We start from the raw sequence: 23,985 nt of genomic DNA on the forward strand, positions 1-23,985 counted from the left end.
ACACTTCTAGGGGCAGTCCACTAACACTCACACTTCTAGGGGCAGTCCACTAACACTCATATTTCAAGGATTCCTCAAGAACTAGAAAAGTCAAAATAGCAAGTTCGATGACTTTAATACTTTAGGGCATACTTAATCGCAAATACTTGACAAAATATTTAATTTGTAAAACGGAAATAGCGTAAAACAGACTATAAAAACGACAGGCGAAATCGTCTCTCGCCTTGAGTTTGAACGTGTTCCCGGTGTTTGACGCGCTTTCCAATTTTAACGATCATAACGATCCGGACGACGCCCAGTTTGACTTCTTCTGCCTTGGATGTTTTAATGCATAACGATTTTTTCTGTCTGCTAATCCATTTGATCATCATATCCACAACTTATGTTACTTTAGTATGACTTCAGTTGTTTACTCAGTAATCCCTGACAGGTATATGTTGTGTGGAATCGTGCATCTGGTGTTTTATTACTCAAACAGGATGTTAGTAATAACACGATTGTTATTTGTTATTTTAATTATTCACAATGTCAAGATTAACGGTCGTTTTACACATTCACCAATGTATGCAATGTTGTAATGTTTGTAGGATTAATAGATAAAGCAGAAACAGAATATGTAAAACGGCTAAGCATCACAAGATATTTTAACGCGGCAAGCGTATCAGCCAATGAAAACAATTGTCACCGCTCTGCCGGAAGCTTTTAGACCACGCCTACCCAAATAGGTTTGTTTTGGAAGTCGATTACGGAGCGTGTGATTTCAACTCTTTCACTTGGACATTTAAATACTTTCTACGAATATTATGAATTTTTCTCTCTCGGATCTTGACTAAATGTATGAAGGAAAACTGATATTCGCAACAAATCGCAATCATTGTTTTTAACTTTACTTGCCCTCTAACACATGATTTTTTGTTTGTTTTTCGATAATTACGAAATGATATAACTGTAGATTCTACTGGCGTATCTGTCTATCGAAAACACAAATTGCCCTGTTTGAATTAGATCTGTGATGATGAGTGAGACTTCCTTAATTTCTTACATCAAGCAATATGATCCATTTTCATTTCCCGTGCATTTCTTAGTAAATGAAACATAGCGGCGGCATACATTTAATCAGACACAAAATACCACGCCTACAAACAATTGGACGGGACCGATGCTGAAAATTTCGAAAATCTATGATTTTGAGTAAAATTGAATAATATTCCAGAGCGGTAAAATCTTTTTGGTCGAAAGTGTCACTAGGAATTAGCACGTAATAGGAAGTGACGTCATGTGATTTCAGCAGCAGGGAGCGGATATACAGAATGGTTACACCCATGTATGTAGATCACACCCTGTCCGCTCAGTGCATCAGGTGATGAGTGTTTGGATATTACATTAACTTTCCGATAGGTAGCCTAATATCCATATTTATACTTTTGGTAATTGAAATGGCTACACTATCCGCACATTAAGTGATTATCTGGCCGGGGCTAGCGTTGCTTGTCCACGGGGACGCTTTCATGTTCCGATCACGAGGAAATTTTGTCTTTAACTCAGAATAAATCGATGTCCGTGTATGCCTCAATCTCTCGGCATGTCACTTCTAACTTAAGTTACAAAAAGCATGTGCACACTCGGTTTACGCTGCCAGCACTAAAGTGACCCAGGGGGACCCTTTCCCATCCTTGCCAAATGGCATTGAGTCTCCTTGCCTTGCAACTCCCGCGAACGTATGACCTATATAAAGTCAATATCTTGCTATTGTAATATTAATTCTATCTCCCTTGAAAGTTGCCGTGTTCAATGTGAGCGGATGGTTATAGGGGAATGAGAGGGTTGTGCCCAAGGCCAGAAATGATCTCCAGTACGTGAGGTAACAAGACCGCCCCCTCCTCCTCACAGCCCTCCCGCTCTCCCGTCCGGCCCCTCCCCCCGCCGCTCAGCCACCCGCCCGCAGCCACAGTGCACATCTACGCCGCTGCCACCGGCCGCTGTGAGACGTTCTTTCAGAGTCACGTCCAACAGGACATTTACTTGACCAACAGCCACTGACCGCTGGATACCACCATACATTACCTCATCTCGGGAACACTAGTGATTTTAGCGGCACTTTCTTACTGTCCGCGGTAAGTAATTATTAGGATTTATGAAAAGAAAATCTATTCATATGACTAAACGTTTGATAACTGTTGTAACTCTTAGCAATATTTCAATTTATTTTCCATATGGTAGTTAAATGTGCAGCTTGACATTGATTACTGGAGTAATTCGATAACGTGAGGTTTGTGGAAATAGAGCAGGAGGTTTGTCTTGCAGCGCGTGCATCAGCTCGGTAGAGTGACTTGGAGAGGGATGTCGCGAGGCCAGGTCCTTTCATGGAATGTGTAATTACATCACCATTCTCCAGCACTAGACACGATCTGAGCCAGACGAGTCCGTACCGCACCTTTTAAAAATACCTTACACTAAATGGCAATGTTTCTCTCTTTAAACGTTACCAGAGGAACTGCCCAATAGGACCAGGGGTGTTTGTTGAGAGGAAGCAGCTTGAAGCATGCTACCACATGTATGTTGGAGTGTCGGCGGAAGGGTTCCGTGTATCTCGCCTTTACGTTTTGTCACCAGGCATTAGGATCAACACCTGGGATTATGTTTTATGCAGTAAACAATATAACGTTGAGAAGAGATGATTTTATCTTCATGTATTGAAATGTGCGTGAAAATAGTTACATAATTTTAATAGTGTACTTCATAGTTTTTGATGATGTAGATACATCCTTCTCTTGACTGCCGAGCAAGCTGACCAGATATAGTGCGGAAAGAGCCTGCTTGCTGCGGGCAATAAGCAGGGTCCCACAGGACAATCACCTGGCCACCGTCATGGACAGAGCATGCTGTCACTCTCCTTTGTTAAGGGTTGCATAATTCATTGCTACTACTGTGCGGGGTTGATTATTCTGGTTAATTAATTTGCTACAGCTACTTATGCAGCAACTGCAAATTGTATAATAACATTTTGTTCACTACATCACATGAGCTGTAAATGATTTAGTCTTGCGCAGTTTGTATGTAGCCCGGGATCCTGGAGGTGATATTATTACTGTACACATATCGGCATTATCCAGCCACACAGAGGCTGCGGACAGCACTGAATGTACATAATATATACATGGTTAGCAGCATTGTATACACGATTTACATATAATTACAGGACACCCACCGCCAAGTATTTGTTTTAATCTCTGACAACATGAGTTGTTCTGCATTGTTCAGTAATATGTGTTGCATTTCGTTGAATAATGATTCATGGAAGAATATTACTCTTATTAAGGGAATTGGGAATACTTTCACAGAAGAATAATCATTCTTCACCTTCTCACAACCGGTAACCATTACCTGTATTCACTGTAAGACTCACGAATTCTTAACTTTTCGTGTGGAAAACCTTTTTCGTTTAGTGTGCCTAATTTCGTATGGATTTGACTGGTTGTCTACTCTTGGCAACAACATGGGGTACTTCAGAAGAAATGAAGAGCTAATATGTGCATGTAAGCGACACTTCAGAAATATTCTCAGCTTGGAGTCGCCAGTGAAAACAGATATATGATGCCGAGCCTGACGTGCCCGAGCATGCCCATCATTTCAATCCGTCATCCAATTACTCAAAAGCCGATTGATGATGGTGTGTCTGTGAGGACGGTACCGGTGTGGCCCCTGTGTCGCCCCACCACACAACTGCAGGTGCAACGGTGACTGCAGGAGTCACGCCCGCAACGGGAATGTTAATTGAGAGCAGCACCCCGGGGGCGCACCACATACACTCAGCCACCTTCTGTAGGTAGATAATTACACATCATAGACATTTGTATCATAACACTTACCTATTACCCAACAACACATCTTGGGCAAATGCTTATTCAACGTTGCTGTTTGAATAAATTCTGACTTTGATCTACACACAGTGACATTTTCAGAATCTGTATCTCACGATACCATACAGTCCAGACATCGATGCATTTACGTATTTCCGATTTTCTGTTTACGAAGCCTTAATAGAAATATTTACTGTCATTGTTAGATATACCCCACAATAATGTTCTGTGTATTGGCTGCAAACAAATAGGCTCCATAACAGTCTACATAGGATAGGTCTCCCAGGTTGTAGAACAGGTTAATGCTACAGGGTCAGTGCACCGTTATCTGCAGTCGTCAAATGAGAGAAATAAATAACTGAAACACTACACCAGGGATCGTTGTGTCCACACATATTTATTTCAGTCCGCAGCAAATTACATTTCTGAGTTTTAATCATATCTCAAATTAGTGTTGTTGTTGTTGTTGTTGTTGTTGTTGTTGGCGTATTACGGCTGCGAATGTCTACAAGCAAACCAACCCTCCTCCACCACATGACCAGCGGCAAAGCTCTCTGCGCAAACTCTATTTTTGGCTGAACAACTGTCTACATAATGAATACCCATCGAACATTACGACGTGTATCACAGCCATCTGCACCATCTAAATAAATGTCAGGGTGCCACCCATGCAATACTATAGCCAGGACCCACCTACTCGCCTTCTCCTTGAGTTTTGAAATATTTATAATATTTCAGTTAAACGTACAACAGTGATGTGTGAAATATTTATAATATTTCAGTTAAACGTACAACATCATCAAGTACGCCCTTTCTCCAATTTCTATAATTCTTCACCCTTGTTTCATCTGTATCCACCTGGCACGGGTATGGCTATTGCATGTGCGTCATAGCGCCGTGATGTGTGTAATAGTCATACAAGCATCTGCTGGTCGTCATAGTGCCGTGATGTGTGTAATAGTCATACCAGCATCTGCTGGTCGTCATAGTGCCGTGATGTGTGTAATAGTCTTACCAGCATCTGCTGGTCACCATAGCGCCGTGATGTGTGTAATAGTGTTACCAGTATCTGCAGATCGTCATAGAGCCGTGATGTGTGTAATAGTCGCACCCGTATTTGCTGATCGTCATAGCGCCGTGATGTGTGTAATAGTCGTACCAGTATCTGCTGTTCGCCATAGCGACGTAATGTGTGTAATAGTCGTACCAGTATCTGCTGGTCGCCATAGCGCCGTGATGTGTGTAATAGTCATACCAGTATCTGCTGGTCGCCATAGCGACGTGATGTGTGTAATAGTCATATCAGTATCTGCTTGTCGCCATAGCGCCGTGATGTGTGTAATAGTCATACCAGTATCTGCTGGTCGCCATAGCGCTGTGATGTGTGTAATAGTGTTACCAGTATCTGCAGATCGTCATAGCGCCGTGATGTGTGTAATAGTCGCACCAGTATTTGCTGATCGTCATAGCGCCGTGATGTGTGTAATAGTGGCACCCGTATTTGCTGATCGTCATAGCGCCGTGATGTGTGTAATAGTCGTACCAGTATCTGCCGGTCGTCATAGCGCCGTGATGTGTGTAATAGTCGTACCAGTATCTGCTGGTCGCCATAGTACCGTGATGTGTGTAATAGTCATATCAGTATCTGCAGATGGTCATAGCGCCGTGATGTGTGTAATAGTCATAGCAGTATCTGCAGATGGTCATAGCGCCGTGATGTGTGTAATAGTCATAGCAGTATCTGCAGATAGTCATAGCGCCGTGATGTGTGTAATAGTCATAGCAGTATCTGCAGATGGTCATAGCGCCGTGATGTGTGTAATAGTCATACCAGTATCTGCTGTTCGCCATAGCGCCGTGATGTGTGTAATAGTCATACCAGTATCTGCTGGTCGCCATAGCGCCGTGATGTGTGTAATAGTCATACCCGTATTTGCTGGTCGCCATAGTACCGTGATGTGTGTAATAGTCGTACCAGTATCTGCAGATAGTCATAGCGCCGTGATGTGTGTAATAGTCGCAACCGTATTTGCTGGTCGTCATAGCGCCGTGATGTGTGAAATAGTCATAGCAGTGTCTGCCGGTCGTCATAGCGCCGTGATGTGTGTAATAGTGTTACCAGTATCTGCCGGTCGTCATAGCGCCGTGATGTTTGTAATAGTGTTAGAGGTATCTGCAGATCGTCATAGCGCCGTGATGTGTGTACTAGTCGCACCCGTATTTGCTGATCGTCATAGCGCCGTGATGTGTGAAATAGTCGTACCAGTATCTGCTGGTCGTCATAGCGCCGTGATGTGTGTAATAGTCATATCAGTATCTGCTGGTCGCCATAGCGCCGTGATGTGTGTAATAGTCATAGCAGTATCTGCCGGTCGCCATAGCGCCGTGATGTGTGTAATAGTCATAGCAGTATCTGCCGTTCGCCATAGCGCCGTGATGTGTGTAATAGTCATACCAGTATCTACTGGTCGTCATAGCGCCGTGATGTGTGTAATAGTCGAACCAGTATCTGCCGGTCGTCATAGCGCCGTGATGTGTGTAATAGTGGCACCCGTATCTACTGGTCGCCATAGCGCCGTGATGTGTGTAATAGTGGCACCCGTATCTACTGGTCGCCATAGCGCCGTGAATTGTGTAATAGTCGCACCAGTATCTACTGGTCGTCATAGCGCCGTGATGTGTGTAATAGTGGCACCAGTATCTGCTGATCGCCATAGCGCCGTGATGTGTGTAATAGTGGCACCAGTATCTGCTGATCGCCATAGCGCCGTGATGTGTGTAATAGTGGCACCAGTATCTGCTGATCGCCATAGCGCCGTGATGTGTGTAATAGTGGCACCAGTATCTGCTGGTCGTCATAGCGCCGTGATGTGTGTAATAGTGGCACCCGTATCTGCTGGTCGTCATAGCGCCGTGATGTGTGTAGTAGTCGCACCCGTATCTGCTGGTCGTCATAGCGCCGTGATGTGTGTAGTAGTCGCACCCGTATCTGCTGACCGTCCTGGCAATATACAGATGCTGTTTATACTGCTATTCTCATTATTCTGCAAGAACAAATAATAGTCTTTGTATTTTAAATGGTACATAAAAAATTTTCAGCTATCCTTTAGGGAGAAAAAAGAATCTCAGCACCTAAAAATAAAGGAAAAGAACAATGGCTTGCAACCCCTACCCCGCACCAACTCCACCTAGCACCACAATCCCGGCTCAGCTCTGCACACCCAAACTTTGTGTTCTCTAAAAAAAACTAAACGTCCGTGTTTGCCAAAACAAGTCACCTGGTTATTTTTCAAGTGTAAATATATCTACTGTATTTGCAAAATTGATTTTGTACCCCATACTTCACAGTTATATAAAACAGCCGCCTAGTTACATAATTGGCTTCCATTGATGCATCTTACATTTGGAGCCCAGTCTGAATACAATAGAATAGAAGAAAGCATGTGGTGTGCTCTCTGTCCCTTCCTGACAAGAGATTTGAGACAATGCTTCAATCTAGATTTTGGTGGAAGACAATTCCAAAATAGCTATATCTGTCTGACACTTTTATATCATCATATCATATCCGCTACTGACTACTTTAGTTGGCACTCATCTTTTAGACCCAAACATATCAGCATCAGCCTTTTCATTATTGATAGTTGTCAATGCCTACATGAGAGAGAAATTCCTGTAGTTTATTGGGTGAATCAGGTCGAAGTTCCAGGTCATCAGCGAAACGTAAAAGACACATAGTATGTGAAGACCGTTATTATCAGATTCATACTAATATTTGTTTGGTCATTTTCTGAATCTTTTTTTAAAGATGTGTTCTCAGTGTCAGGATCAACAACTTAAATAGCATATCGGCTTCGAATTACTTTTCTCATTTTACAATTTCAGCTGATGTTCCTGATACAGTCAGTCAATAAACTTTATAATCTAAAAACATCTTATCATCACTTTTCTATTATTACTCAACCACAAACACTTACATATAACACGTCAACACAAGAGAATGGTCGGTCTCGATTAACTGACGAAACTCTTTCAAGGAACCCCGTGGAGATTCCGGGTTAAACCCCCAGCAACCCACATGTATGCTGATCGTAAGACGTGACCAAAAGGATCGGCGGTCAGGCTCGGTGACATGATTGTGTGTCTTAGTACCCGATGACGGTGATCTTTGCTCACAAAATCAATCACTGGATTGTCTGGTCCAGACTCGATCATTTACACGTCGCCGTCATATAGTGAGAATATTGCTGAGTGCGGCGTTAAACAACAAACGAACAAAGCTAAAACTAAACTGTTAAGGAAAATTGTAAACTGTGTAAAATGTAATTCTTCAGCTACAAACAGTTGAATTTCACAGTGTCTATGCCAGTACTGAACTAAATTTGGAACAAAGTGCGCAAGGTGAGGTTTAAATGTTAAATGTAGCACGGTCAATCAACAGACAACATAACTCTTCCTTGAAAATACAGTATCTTTATCTCCTTATGCTTCCGTGACATAATTAAACACTACTCTATTTGTAAAATAATTCTAAATACCTGGGCTCAATCTGTTGTGTTGAGTACGTTTTTGATCGTTTTGTATTAACGGAGAAGGTTATTAACGCGTATCTGTTCCAACGGCAGTATGTGTTGTGTGCCACAGAATTACATACGTGTATTTGCCTTCACTGTGTTCATGCTGCAGTCAATGTGCAAAATGTGATTCATTTGAGGCAATTTACAAAATAGAATTTCAGTCGTTTTACAACTTGACTGTAAAATCTGTCCATTTATTTGACAGTCCGATTAAAATTATTGAGAAGTTCAAGTTAAGAAGTTAATAACAACTCAAGAGACTAATTATGCTAGGATTAGAAGCCCAAAACGTATATTATATGGACGTTCGTTTTGTTTTAATTCTATCATTTTTGCTGGGTGATGACATTTAATTTAAAAATGTTTGGAATTCGTTATCATAAAAAAACGGACAGATTGTTCAGTCAAGTTGTAAAATAATTTAAATATTTAGGCGTTTGGTATATAGCCTAAGTGAAAATGTCAGTACTGTACCATATATATGGTCATAGTCACGGAACTTGATCAAGGCCTGCAATCAAACATGGCTTATAACTCACACGAATCAATTATAAAGCGGCCACCAGATAGGCAACATGCATGAACACAACATGCTTCTCGCAGTTTTGCTATTTTTCTCGAGAATGCCGATAAAGCACCTGTGCACGTTTCTGAAGGTCATTCATATAATTCTGTGTTTTTCTCATCTTCATGTTTAGTTTCAGAGGGCGCGTGTGGATTGAAGACAGTTACAGAAATAAAACATTTTCTAAAAGTAAATGCTATATGTATCCATTATTGAAGTTTAAAGGAGGGGAGAGCTGAGAGCTTATGTGATGCACAGAACAAAGACAGTTATTTCTAGTCTCTTACTGACCCTCGAGGATAAATGTAATAAAACATTCACCCCCATTTCACTCTCATTCCCTCCTCAGCTCTACCAGCCTGTACACAGCCCGTTTTCAGCTCTGAAATTAAGTCTTTTAGGCAATCGAGGATTGAGCGTGACAGAAACTGGGGGACAAATCATATTAACAATGATTCTCTTAATGCCGCATATGAATCTATTCACGAGATTTCCAGGTACATGAGGACTTTTCGTAACCAGGAATATCCGCGGAGGGCATTAAATGAGGATCGGGTGGCCACCACGTGCTACACGGTAGATTGTGTGTCATCAAACCGGACAACGTTGGACTTTGACTGACCTGGGCGTAAAACATACTCACTCATTTACTTGTATGGGTAATTGAATTTTCATCTTAATTGTTATTGATGAACGCATAAGATATTTTTTAAAGAATTGAAACAGGTGACATAATAGTTACAGTTGTATTTGAGATGTAGCTCTTGGAAAGATTGAACATCAAATATATTTATTTATGTACTCGAGCGTATTGTTAGCGATTAAACCAGTTAGAAACACTTACAGTTTGCAGATGTGTTGAGGTGTATCCTACCCACAAAATTGATATAGGGTGTAGAGTAGCGTGTTCCTTACAAATTAAAATATAGAACATGCACAAATAAAATCTTACAAACAGATTCTGACAGAACTCGTGAATTTTAATATATATATTGTTTAAGACACCACAATCAGATTAGTGTTTGCGTACAATTCAGGTTGTGAGCATGCATCTTCAGAACTCGTGAACGTTATTATCGTTCAGCACGTCGTTTTCGCAACCGTCTGTAGGTTCACTCGACTTAACCCGTTTGCTAAAAACACCTTTCCAAGCTAAACATTCTTGTACTGATAATGGTAAAACAAATATGTGTGATGATTAATACCAATGATTATGATTCGAAAAAACTAAAGACGGTAATGTTGTCGTTGCTATCTTGCACGAGAAGTTGTTTTGCTTTTTTATATTTTGCTCTATACGTATTTAGAAGTTCTATGTAATGCCATTAAATCAACTTAAACATTATTGACTGGCAACCAGCAAACACATTGCGCAAAAACTGTCCATCCTATTTGCAAAGCACTGCCTCTTACCATAAATATTATTTATACCTTCGGAACAGAAAAGCTCGAAAATATGCATACATCCTCTATGAACTCTTTCTAGATTTAACGTTGTTCAGATTGTCAGGTACTGCGACATGTGAACAAACGCTGATCGTCTCATGGAACGCAAGCCGATGGTTGCCTCAAATGGGTCAGCCACATGTGCCTGGTTATCAAGGCATAGTAACTTAAACGTCAGGAAGTAGACGTACATTGAGTCTGTGAAATGAAAATAAGAAATGTGATGAAATGAAATTACTTTTTAATAGTATAGAAGTAAGGAGTTTGTTTGACCTAAGACATTTAGACTTTCTAAAATATTATAGACAAGCTTAAGGGTTTTGTTTTCATCGTTTTGATTCAGGATCTGTATGAAAGACTACCCAGGTCGGTGAAAAGGTTGTGATATATGTGAAAACAAGGCTATTAAAATATAGAGGATACATGATGAATGTTACTAAAATTGTGTATAAGGGATATTTCTTTACTGTAAAGGTAACCATTGAAACTGAAAATATAGATATTCTTGTCTTCAGTATTAACATTCAAATAAAAGATATTTGTATCAACGATAGCGCCCTCATTCTACCTGTGAGAAAGCGTTGTGTTTCTGAAGTTATCACGCATCACATGTTTGCAACAACCTTATGTTTGGGTGTTTGCTCGGTTTCCATTGCTGCTCTTGATAGAGTTATATAATGACTGAAAGGTAGTAGGTGTTAATATATATTCAAGATGGCATAAAGAGAACAATGTGTGGTACATCCAGTATCTACTATATCAGGGCAACATTTAATTATAAAATTCATCAGTTCTCCTTTCAGGTCATTTTTTTCCTGACTTAAAAGTAAACCTCACAACACTACCGTGCGGAATATATTGTAGAACTCTGGTAAAGTACCATTTGACTATATAACACACAATAAGCATTGTGGCTTGTTTGGGTGATAACCCATATATCCATAGAACAGACTCATGCACAGAATGGCATCACGGTGATGTATGTTGAGGTTACACCCATACCTGTTGGTAGTCATAGCGCCGTGATGTATGTTGAGGTTACACTCATACCTGCTGGTAGGCATAGCGCCGTGATCTATGTTGAGGTTACAAACACACCTGCTGGTAGTCATAGCACTGTGATATATGTTGAGGTTAGACCCATACCTGCTTGTAGGCATAGCGCCGTGATGTTTGTTGAGGTTACACCCATACCTGCTTGTAGTCATAGCGCCGTGATGTATGTTGAGGTTACACCCATACCTGTTGGTAGTCATAGCGCCGTGATGTATGTTGAGGTTACACCCATACCTGTTGGTAGTCATAGCGCCGTGATGTATGTTGAGGTTACACACACACCTGCTGGTAGTCATAGCACCGTGATATATGTTGAGGTTAGACCCATACCTGCTTGTAGGCATAGCGCCATGATATATGTTGAGGTTAGACTCATACCTGCTTGTAGGCATAGCGCCGTGATGTATGTTGAGGTTACACCCATACCTGCTGGTAGTCATAGCGCCGTGATTTATGTTGAGGTTACTGACTGACTGACTGAGTATGGTTTTACGCCGCTTTTAGCAATATTCCAGCAATATCTCGGCGGGGGACACCAGAGATGGGCTTCACACATTGTACCCATGTCGGGAATCGAACCCGGGTCTTCGGCGTAACGAGCGAACGCTTTAACCACTAGGCTACCCGACCGCCCCTGTTGAGGTTACACCCATACCTGTTGGCAGTCATAGCGCCGTGATGTATGTTGAGGTTAGACCCATACCTGCTGGTAGGCATAGCGCCTTGATCTATGTTGAGGTGATATACACACATGCTGGTAGTCATAGCACCGTGATGTATGTTGAGGTTAGACTATACCTGCTTGTAGGCATAGCGCCGTGATGTTTGTTGAGGTTACACCCATACCTGCTTGTAGTCATAGCGCCGTGATGTATGTTGAGGTTACACCTATACCTGTTGGTAGTCATAGCACCGTGATATATGTTGAGGTTAGACCCATACCTGCTTGTAGGCATAGCGCCGTGATGTATGTTGAGGTTACACCCATACCTGCTGGTAGTCATAGCGCCGTGATGTATGTTGAGGTTACACCCATACCTGCTGGTAGTCATTGCGCCGTGATGTATGTTACTATGTTAGACCCATACCTGCTGGTAGTCATTGCGCCGTGATGTATCTTGAGGTTACACCCATACTTGCTTGTAGTCATAGCGCCGTGATGTATGTTACTATGTTAGACCCATACCTGCTGGTAGTCATAGCGCCGTGATGTATGTTAAGGTTACACCCATACCTGCTGGTAGTCATAGCGCCGTGATGTATGTTACTATGTTACACCCATACCTGCTGGTAGTCATAGCGCCATGATGTATGTTACTATGTTACACCCATACCTACTGGTAGTCATAGCGCCGTGATTTATGTTGAGGTTACACCCATACCTGCTTGTAGTCATAGCGCCATGATGTATGTTACTATGTTACACCCATACCTGCTGGTAGGCATATCGCCGTGATGTATGTTGAGGTTACACCCATACCTGCTGGTAGTCATAGCGCCGTGATGTATTTTGAGGTTACACACACACCTGCTGGTAGTCATAGCACGTGATATATGTTGAGGTTAGACCCATACCTGCTTGTAGGCATAGCGCCGTGATGTATGTTGAGGTTACACCCATACCTGTTGGTAGTCATAGCGCCGTGATATATGTTGAGGTTACACCCATACCTGCTGGTAGGCATAGCGCCGTGATGTATGTTGAGGTTACACACACACCTGCTGGTAGTCATAGCACCGTGATATATGTTGATGTTCGACCCATACCTGCTTGTAGGCATAGCGCCGTGATGTTTGTTGAGGTTACACCCATACCTCCTGGTAGTCATAGCACCGTGATGTATGTTCAGGTTACACCCATACCTGCTGGTAGTCATAGCGCCGTGATGTATGTTGAGGTTACACCCATACCTGCTTGTAGGCATATCGCCGTGATGTATGTTGAGGTTACACACACACCTGCTGGTAGTCATAGCACCGTGATATATGTTGAGGTTAGACCCATACCTGCTTGTAGGCATAGCGCCGTGATGTTTGTTGAGGTTACACCCATACCTGCTTGTAGTCATAGCGCCGTGATGTATGTTGAGGTTACACCCATACCTGTTGGTAGTCTTAGCGCCGTGATGTATGTTGAGGTTACACACACACCTGCTGGTAGTCATAGCACCGTGATATATGTTGAGGTTAGACCCATACCTGCTTGTAGTCATAGCGCCGTGATGTATGTTGAGGTTACACCCATACCTGCTGGTAGTCATAGCGCCGTGATGTATGTTGAGGTTACACCAATACCTGCTGGTAGTCATTGCGCCGTGATGTATGTTACTATGTTAGACCCATACCTGCTTGTAGGCATTGCGCCGTGATGTATGTTGAGGTTACACCCATACCTGCTTGTAGTCATAGCGCCATGATGTATGTTACTATCTTACACCCATACCTGCTGGTAGGCATATCGCCGTGATGTATGTTGAGGTTACACCCATACCTGCTGGTAGTCATAGCGCCGTGATGTATTTTGAGGTTACACACACACCTGTTGGTAGTCATAGCGCCGTGATGTATGTTGAGGTTACTGACTGACTGACTGACTGAGTATGGTTTTACGCCGGTTTTAGCAATATTCCAGCAATATCACGGCGGGGGACACCAGAAATGGGCTTCACACATTGTACCCATGTCGGGAATCGAACCCGGGTCTTTGGCGTAACGAGCGAACGCTTTAACCACTAGGCTACCCGACCGCCCCTGTTGAGGTTACACCCATACCTGCTTGTAGGCATAGCGCCGTGATGTATGTTGAGGTTACACCCATACCTGCTGGTAGGCATAGCGCCGTGATGTATGTTGAGGTTACATACACACCTGCTGGTAGTCATAGCACCGTGATATATGTTAAGGTTAAACCCATACCTGCTTGTAGGCATAGCGCCGTGATGTTTGTTGAGGTTACACCCATACCTGCTTGTAGTCAAAGCGCCGTGATGTATGTTGAGGTTACACCCATACCTGTTGGTAGTCATAGCGCCGTGATGTATGTTGAGGTTACACCCATACCTGCTGGTAGGCATAGCGCCGTGATGTATGTTGAGGTTACACACACACCTGCTGGTAGTCATAGCACCGTGATATATGTTGAGGTTAGACCCATACCTGCTTGTAGGCATAGCGCCTTGATGTTTGTTGAGGTTACACCCATACCTGCTTGTAGTCATAGCGCCGTGATGTATGTTGAGGTTACACCCATACCTGCTGGTAGGCATAGCGCCTTGGTCTATGTTGAGGTTAGATACACACCTGCTGGTAGTCATAGCACCGTGATATATGTTGAGGTTAGACCCATACCTGCTTGTAAGCATAGCGCCGTGATGTTTGTTGAGGTTACACCCATACCTGCTGGTAGGCATATCGCCGTGATGTATGTTGAGGTTACACACACACCTGCTGGTAGTCATAGCACCGTGATATATGTTGAGGTTAGACCCATACCTGCTTGTAGGCATAGCGCCGTGATGTATGTTGAGATTACACCCATACCTGCTGGTAGTCATAGCGCCGTGATGTATGTTGAGGTTACACCCATACCTGCTGGTAGTCATAGCGCCGTGATATATGTTGAGGTTAGACCCATACCTGCTTGTAGGCATAGCGCCGTGATGTATGTTGAGGTTACACCCATACCTGCTTGTAGTCATAGCGCCGTGATGTATGTTACTATGTTAGACCAATACCTGCTGGTAGTCATAGCGCCGTGATGTATGTTAAGGTTACACCCATACCTGCTGGTAGTCATAGCGCCGTGATGTATGTTGAGGTTACACCCATACCTGTTGGTAGTCATATCGCCGTGATGTATGTTGAGGTTACACCCATACCTGGTGGTAGTCATAGCGCCGTGATGTATTTTGAGGTTACACACACACCTGCTGGTAGTCATAGCACCGTGATATATGTTGAGGTTAGACACATACCTGCTTGTAGGCATAGCGCCGTGATGTATGTTGAGGTTACACCAATACCTGCTGGTAGTCATAGCGCCGTGATGTATGTTGAGGTTACTGACTGACTGACTGACTGAGTATGGTTTTACGCCGCTTTTAGCAATATTCCAGCAATATCACGGCGGGGGACACCAGAAATGGGCTTAACACATTGTACCCATGTCGGGAATCGAACCCGGATCTTCGGCGTAACGAGCGAACGCTTTAACCACTAGGCTACCCGACCGCCCCTGTTGAGGTTACACCCATACCTGTTGGTAGTCATAGCGCCGTGATGTATGTTGAGGTTACACCCATACCTGCTGGTAGGCATAGCGCCGTGATCTATGTTGAGGTTACATACACACCTGCTGGTAGTCATAGCACCGTGATATATGTTAAGGTTACACCCATACCTGCTTGTAGGCATAGCGCCGTGATGTTTGTTGAGGTTACCACCATACCTGCTTGTAGTCATAGCGCCGTGATGTATGTTGAGGTTACACCCATACCTGCTGGTAGTCATAGCGCCGTGATGTATGTTACTATGTTAGACCCATACCTGCTGGTAGTCATAGCGCCGTGATGTATGTTAAGGTTACACCCATACCTGCTGGTAGTCATAGCAACGTGATATATGTTGAGGTTACACCCATACCTGCTTGTAGTCATAGCGCCGTGATGTATGTTGAGGTTACACCCATACCTGCTGGTAGTCATAGCGCCGTGATGTATGTTACTATGTTAGACCCATACCTGCTGGTAGTCATTACGCCGTGATGTATGTTGAGGTTACACCCATACCTGCTGGTAGTCATAGCGCCGTGATGTATGTTACTATGTTAGACCCATACCTGCTGGTAGTCATAGCGCCGTGATGTATGTTAAGGTAACACCCATACCTGCTGGTAGTCATAGCGCCGTGATTTATGTTGAGGTTACACCCATACCTGTTGGTAGTCATAGCGCCGTGATGTATGTTGAGGTTACACCCATACCTGCTGGTAGTCATAGCGCCGTGATGTATTTTGAGGTTACACACACACCTGCTGGTAGTCATAGCACCGTGATATATGTTGAGGTTAGACACATACCTGCTTGTAGGCATAGCGCCGTGATGTATGTTGAGGTTACACCCATACCTGCTGTTAGTCATAGCGCCGTGATGTATGTTGAGGTTACTGACTGACTGACTGACTGAGTATGGTTTTACGCCGCTTTTAGCAATATTCCAGCAATATCACGGCGGGGGACACCAGAAATGGGCTTCACACATTGTACCCATGTCGGGAATCGAACCCGGGTCTTCGGCGTAACGAGCGAACGCTTTAACCACTAGGCTACCCGACCGCCCCTGTTGAGGTTACACCCATACCTGTTGGTAGTCATAGCGCCGTGATGTATGTTGAGGTTAGACCCATACCTGCTGGTAGGCATAGCGCCTTGATCTATGTTGAGGTTACATACACACCTGCTGGTAGTCATAGCACCGTGATATATGTTGAGGTTAGACCCATACCTGCTTGTAGGCATAGCGCCATGATGTTTGTTGAGGTTACACCCATACCTGCTGGTAGGCATATCGCCGTGATGTATGTTGAGGTTACACACACACCTGCTGGTAGTCATAGCACCGTGATATATGTTGAGGTTAGACCCATACCTGCTTGTAGGCATAGCGCCGTGATGTATGTTGAGATTACACCCATACTTGCTGGTAGTCATAGCGCCGTGATGTATGTTGAGGTTACACCCATACCTGCTGGTAGTCATAGCGCCGTGATATATGTTGAGGTTAGACCCATACCTGCTTGTAGGCATAGCGCCGTGATGTATGTTGAGGTTACACCCATACCTGCTTGTAGTCATAGCGCCGTGATGTATGTTACTATGTTAGACCCATACCTGCTGGTAGTCATAGCGCCGTGATGTATGTTAAGGTTACACCCATACCTGCTGGTAGTCATAGCGCCGTGATGTATGTTGAGGTTACACCCATACCTGCTGGTAGTCATAGCGCCGTGATGTATGTTAAGGTTACACCCATACCTGTTGGTAGTCATAGCGCCGTGATGTATGTTGAGGTTACATCCATACCTGCTGGTAGTCATAGCGCCGTGATGTATTTTGAGGTTACACACACACCTGCTGGTAGTCATAGCACCGTGATATATGTTAAGGTTAGACACATACCTGCTTGTAGGCATAGCGCCGTGATGTATGTTGAGGTTACACCCATATATCTGCTGGTAGTCATAGCGCCGTGATGTATGTTGAGGTTACTGACTGACTGACTGACTGAGTATGGTTTTACGCCGCTTTTAGCAATATTCCAGCAATATCACGGCGGGGGACACCAGAAATGGGCTTCACACATTGTACCCATGTCGGGAATCGAACCCGGATCTTCGGCGTAACGAGCGAACGCTTTAACCACTAGGCTACCCGACCGCCCCTGTTGAGGTTACACCCATACCTGTTGGTAGTCATAGCGCCGTGATATATGTTACTATGTTACACCCATACCTGCTGGTAGTCATAGCGCCGTGATGTATGTTACTATGTTACACCCATACCTGCTGGTAGTCATAGCGCCGTGATTTATGTTGAGGTTACACCCATACCTGCTGGTAGTCATAGCGCCATGATGTATGTTACTATGTTACACCCATACCTGCTGGTAGGCATATCGCCGTGATGTATGTTGACGTTACACCCATACCTGCTGGTAGTCATAGCGCCGTGATGGATGTTGAGGTTACACCAATACCTGCTGTTAGTCATAGCGCCGTGATGTATGTTACTATGTTACACACATACATGCTGGTAGTCATAGCGCCGTGATGTATGTTGAGGTTACACCCATTACTGGTAGGCATAGCGCCGTGATGTATGTTACAATGTTACACACATACATGCTGGTAGTCATAGCGCCGTGATGTATGTTGAGGTTACACCCATACCTGCTGGTAGTCATAGCGCCGTGATGTATGTTACTATGTTACATCCATACCTGCTGGTAGGCATATCGCCGTGATGTATGTTGAGGTTACACCCATACCTGCTGGTAGTCATAGCGCCGTAATGTATGTTGAGGTTACACCCATACCTGCTGGTAGGCATAGCGCCGTGATGGATGTTGAGGTTACACCCATACCTGCTGGTAGTGATAGCGCTGTGATGTATGTTACTATGTTACACCCATACCTGCTGGTAGGCATAGCGCTGTGATGTATGTATGTTGTATGCCCTATTCATGATCGAAACATGTACAGTCTCGTTGTAAGCATGAACTGAGCTGCACAGGGAGCAGCAACACGCCGCCCAGCGTCATCAGGCAGCCATGTTTGATTTTACTCCGATAGTTCGAATATCTGGTTACGTTGTATACCTTACGCTCACCAACTTACACTCATAACTTCAAGATGTTTCACTTCTATAGTAATACGTGTAGCTCCCCGATGTAACAGATCTTCATATACACATTGATACACTGACATGGGTAGGAGAGAAAGCGAGAGACACTTAACTGTCGTTAAAACTGGAAGAAAAATTACGAAAACTGTATCAGTCAAAGACTGCTGCTTTTCCTATTGAAAATCACGAAACAATCAATGACCTGTGTGCTGTCATACCTCGCCGCACTGAAAGCTTAGTTTAATGAAAGAGCTCTTCATCTGTGTTAGCCGTGTAATTGATTTTACCATCACCATGGTCATTTGACAAATTATAATTGTATCACGACGCCCTGTGCCTTCTTCCACAATATACCAGAATTTGATCTGTTGTAGTGTAATGTAGTTATGGAGTTGAACGATGCCCCTACCCGCCACCACGCTGTGATATCCGGGTTTGCCAACCGTGCTGTAAACATTCATGCAGTGATAAGAGGTGTCACCACTGTAGACACATGCCCTGAAGTAGAGGAATAATGTGCAACACTTATATGCAAATACTGTTTAAGTGTGAAATGTTCATCTGTAGGGGTTTGAATTATCAATATCTACCCTTTGTTGATCATGGTTTAAAACACTGGTTACTGTAGGATGAGCGTGTTATTGTTAAAGCAGGTCTACCCTGCCCCCAGTATAGTGTTGCCCTGACCAGGGGAATCCACTCTAGGTCGCCGTTATTTGCCAGGCTGATTGTTACTTGTGTTGCCCATAAACAATTCATGGATGGTGTGGCCTGAAACCCCTATACTAAGAGGTAAACTATATTCTTCCAGTAGGCCAACGCTGGCCTTGAGCGAAGGCTTCACTTGCAGATCAGCGGGCAGAGGTTCCAAAATAATCTGATAAAGAGCGACGACCACATCAGTGGACACATTAGACATTCTGTTTAAAGAGCAGCAATGTGTAGCATCGGGTTTTCGAACACTTGTCAAAACGAAAAATACAATATATCAAAATAAACTGAACCGCAAAAGAAACGTGGATAGATATATGAGAAACCCTACTTGTCAAAACACTGTAAACATACTTTGAGACATATTAAAAAGATGAAACTGGGCAAAACTGATCATCAAGGTTGAAATTAAAGTGTCAAATGCTCTTAAAGTGAAACACAACACTAGTCTCTGAGAAAATGGCATCACAAGTCAGTATCTCGTGTGTCCGCCATGTGCATTGATGACGTCGATTCATGTGCAACGTCGATTCATGGAATGGATGAGACGGTTGATGAATGCCACAGGCACTTGAGCCCACACTCTGAGGAACGCCTGACGCAGTTCAGCTGCAGTTGTCGGCCTTGGTCGGACGTCATTCAGCCGTCTTTGAATCTCGTCCCACAGGTGCTCAATCGGATTTAAATCGGGACTGAGGGCAGGCCACTGCATGGTTCTGATGCCACAAAGCTGGTTGAAGTCTGTTATTGCTCTCGCAGTGTGGGCACGGATGTTATTATGCTGAAACTCGTGGTTGCGGCGACGGCCAAATGAGGTTTGGCGTGTGGTGTCAAGACTTGATCAATGTACCGACTGCTGTGACACCACTGCCTCTCCCTGGACCAATGTTCTGGAAGACCACAGGGCCGACCCTCTGTGCAAGACCAATTCCACCCCACACCATGATGCCCGGACCACCCCATGAGTCTCTCTCAACAACACAAGTATCCGAATAATGTTTCCCATGGCGTCGCCATACTCTCTCTCTCTCTCTCTCTCTCTCTCTCTCTCTCTCTCTCTCTCTCTCTCTCTCTCTCTCTCTCTCTCTCTCTCTCTCTCTCTCTCTCTCTCTCTCTCTCTCTCTGCCATCAACTGTTGAGTAACAGTAACGGCTGGTGGAGCCAATGCTGGTGCTGTGTTGCCCACTGAAGACGGTCCCGGCAATGGCGTGGTGTCAGAATGGGTCCTCGGTGTGGCTTGTGACAGTGGAGGTGTCTGCTCGTCAATCGTCGACGCACGGTGTCTGCACTTATGTGTCGCTGGTGTGTCCCCAAGGTCTGTCGAGCAGTTTCCGCAGAAAACTTCCGTCGAAGATGGTGTCGCACAATCTAACGATCCTGACGTCGGATGGTGACCCTTTGTCTTCTACTACGTGGTCGGTCATCTGTAGTATTGGTGGTCTGGTACCTTTGCTGGAGCCTATATATGGTCCTTACGTGGACTTGAAATGCATTGTCCAGCTTGCAATCGTCCAAGGGTTTGGTGTCGCTGATTTCTTGTCAATCTACGCATGTGGTAGCAATTCAATAACGAATGAATGTTATCCGATCTGGGTGGATATTTATAGGGCAAGAAATGGGGGAACGCATGTGCATTTCAATCTGCACGGAACCTACGTGCAGTGGATTACCATGGCCGTTGCCGTTATGCGTCTGGGCGATCGGTTTTATTGTCATCTGCTTTGTTTTTTATCAACAAATTTCATTTTTCCGGACAAGGTAATGTTAAATTTTAGAAACTTTGACAAAAATTAACCAGATATTTAAATGACAACTTTTCATGAAATGTTACTCAGGGTGACGTTTATTTTGCGGTTCAGTATATGTTTACAGCCACATTTAACGTGGTACAGTGTAGTAAATATTGTATTAATCTTTTCTGACAAACAAACTACGAACATGTAAACAGCTACTCAGCTTCATTTCTTATACCGGCCATTCAGCGGCTCTTTATCTTTACTGAGTAGTTTCTTGCCCACAAATACAACATAGGTCTGGAACAGACCATCCTATCCTATTGTAAGGACCTGACCTAACGAGAGGAGGTGGAAGCATCAACTTGGAACATCAGCTTACTGTAAATCTACGTTAAATACCATCAGAAGATGGCATGAATTTGGTGTTTATGAATATTATATACTGTTAATCTGATTTGTGTCATCAGACACTTTGTATAATACCTGGCTCAGTCAGATGGTCTAAATAATACCTGGTAATATATGGTGCTGGACATATTAACTGAATGTGCAAGGAATTATACATAGCAAATGAATGAGCCAGGAATTATACATAGCGCCTGAATGAGCAAGGAATCATACTTAGCACCTGAATGAGCCAGGTGGTACACATAGAAACTGAATGAGCCAGGAATTATACATAGCACCTGAATGAGCCAGGAATTATAAATAGCACCTGAATGAGCCAGGAATTATACATAGTACCTGAATGAGCCAGGAATTATATATAGTAACTGAATAAGCAAGGTGGTACACATAGAAACTGAATGAGCCAGGAATTATACATAGCACCTAAGTGAGCCAGGAATCATACTTAGCACCTGAAGGAGCCAGGAATTATACATAGTATCCTGAATGAGCCAGGTGGTACACATAGAAACTGAATGAGCGAGGAATTATACATAGCACGTGAATGAGCCAGGTGGTACACATAGCACCTAAAGGAGCCAGGAGTTAAATGTAGCACCTGAATGAGCCAGGAATTATACATAGTACCTGAATGAGCCAGGTGGTACACATACTACCTGAATGAGCCAGGAATATTACAAAGTACCTGAATGAGCCAGGTAGTATACATAGTACCCGAATGAGCCAGGAATTATACATACCACCTGAATGAGCCAGGAATTACAAATAGTGCCTGAATGAGCCAGGAATTATACATAGTACGTGAATGAGCCAGGTAGTATACATAGCACCTAAAAGAGCCAGGAGTTAAATGTAGCACCTGAATGAGCCAGGAATTATACATAGTACCTGAATGAGCCAGCCAGTATACATAGTACCTGAATGAGCCAGCCAGTATACATAGCACCCGAATGAGCCAGTCAGTATACATACCACCTGAATGAGCCAGGAATTATCAATAGTACCTGAATGAGCCAGGAATAATACATAGTACGTGAATGAGCCAGGTAGTATACATAGCACCTGAATGTGCCAGGTAGTATACATAGAACCTGAATGAGCCAGCCAGTATACATAGTACCTGAATGAGCCAGCCAGTATACATAGTACCCGAATGAGCCAGGTAGTATACATAGAACCTGAATGAGCCAGCCAGTATACATAGCACCTGAATGTGCCAGGTAGTATACATAGAACCTGAATGAGCCAGCCAGTATACATAGTACCTGAATTAGCCAATCAGTATACATACCATCAGAATGAGCCAAGAATTATCAATAGTCCCTGAATAAGCAAGGAATTATACATAGTACGTGAATGAGCCAGGAGGTACACGTAGTAACTGAATGAGCCAGGAATTACACATAGTACCTGAATGGGCCAGGAATTATAATAGTACCTGAATGAGCCAGGAATTATACATAGTACCTGAATGAGCCAGGTAGTATACATTACACCTAAATGGGCCAAGAAATACACATAGTACCTGAATGAGCCAGCCAGTATACATAGTACCTGAATGAGCCAGCCAGTATACATAGTACCTGAATGAGCCAATCAGTATACATACCATCAGAATGAGCCAAGAATTATCAATAGTCCCTGAATATTCAAGGAATTATACATAGTACGTGAATGAGCCAGGAGGTACACGTAGTAACTGAATGAGCCAGGGATTACACATAGTACCTGAATGGGCCAGGAATTATAATAGTACCTGAATGAGCCAGGAATTATACATAGTACCTGAATGAGCCAGGTAGTATACATTACACCTGAATGGGCCAAGAAATACACTTAGTACCTGAATGAGCCAGCCAGTATACATAGTATCTGAATGAGCCAGGAATTATACATAGTACCTGAATGAGCAAGGAATTATACATAATACGTAAATGAGCCAGGAATTATACATAGCGCATGAATGAGCCAGGAATTATACATAGTATCCGAATGAGCCAGGTGGTACACATAGTACCTGAATGAGCAAGGAATTATACATAGCAAATGAATGAGCCAGGAATTATACTTAGCGCCTGAATGAGCAAGGAATCATACTTAGCACCTGAATGAGCCTGGAATTATACATAGTACCTGAATGAGCCAGGTGGTAAACATAGAAACTGAATGAGCCAGGAATTATACATAGCACCTGAATGAGCCAGGAATTATACATAGTACCTGAATGAG

At 43.5% G+C, this 23,985-nt stretch overlaps 1 protein-coding gene across 1 annotated transcript in view; it reads left to right on the forward strand.

The window, feature by feature from the left end:
- The first annotated feature begins 1,955 nt into the window (after positions 1-1,955).
- The window catches only part of LOC124147718, a 166,616-nt gene continuing 144,586 nt past the window's right edge, over positions 1,956-23,985 (forward strand). Inside the window, exon 1 of the mRNA XM_048381166.1 lies at positions 1,956-2,114. The gene's annotated coding sequence lies outside the window, so the exon portion shown is untranslated. The remainder of the gene's footprint in view (positions 2,115-23,985) is intronic.

The sequence above is a fragment of the Haliotis rufescens genome, unplaced genomic scaffold (genome assembly GCF_023055435.1).
Source record: "Haliotis rufescens isolate VD_foot unplaced genomic scaffold, xgHalRufe1.0.p SCAF_36, whole genome shotgun sequence".
NCBI lineage: Eukaryota > Metazoa > Mollusca > Gastropoda > Lepetellida > Haliotidae > Haliotis > Haliotis rufescens.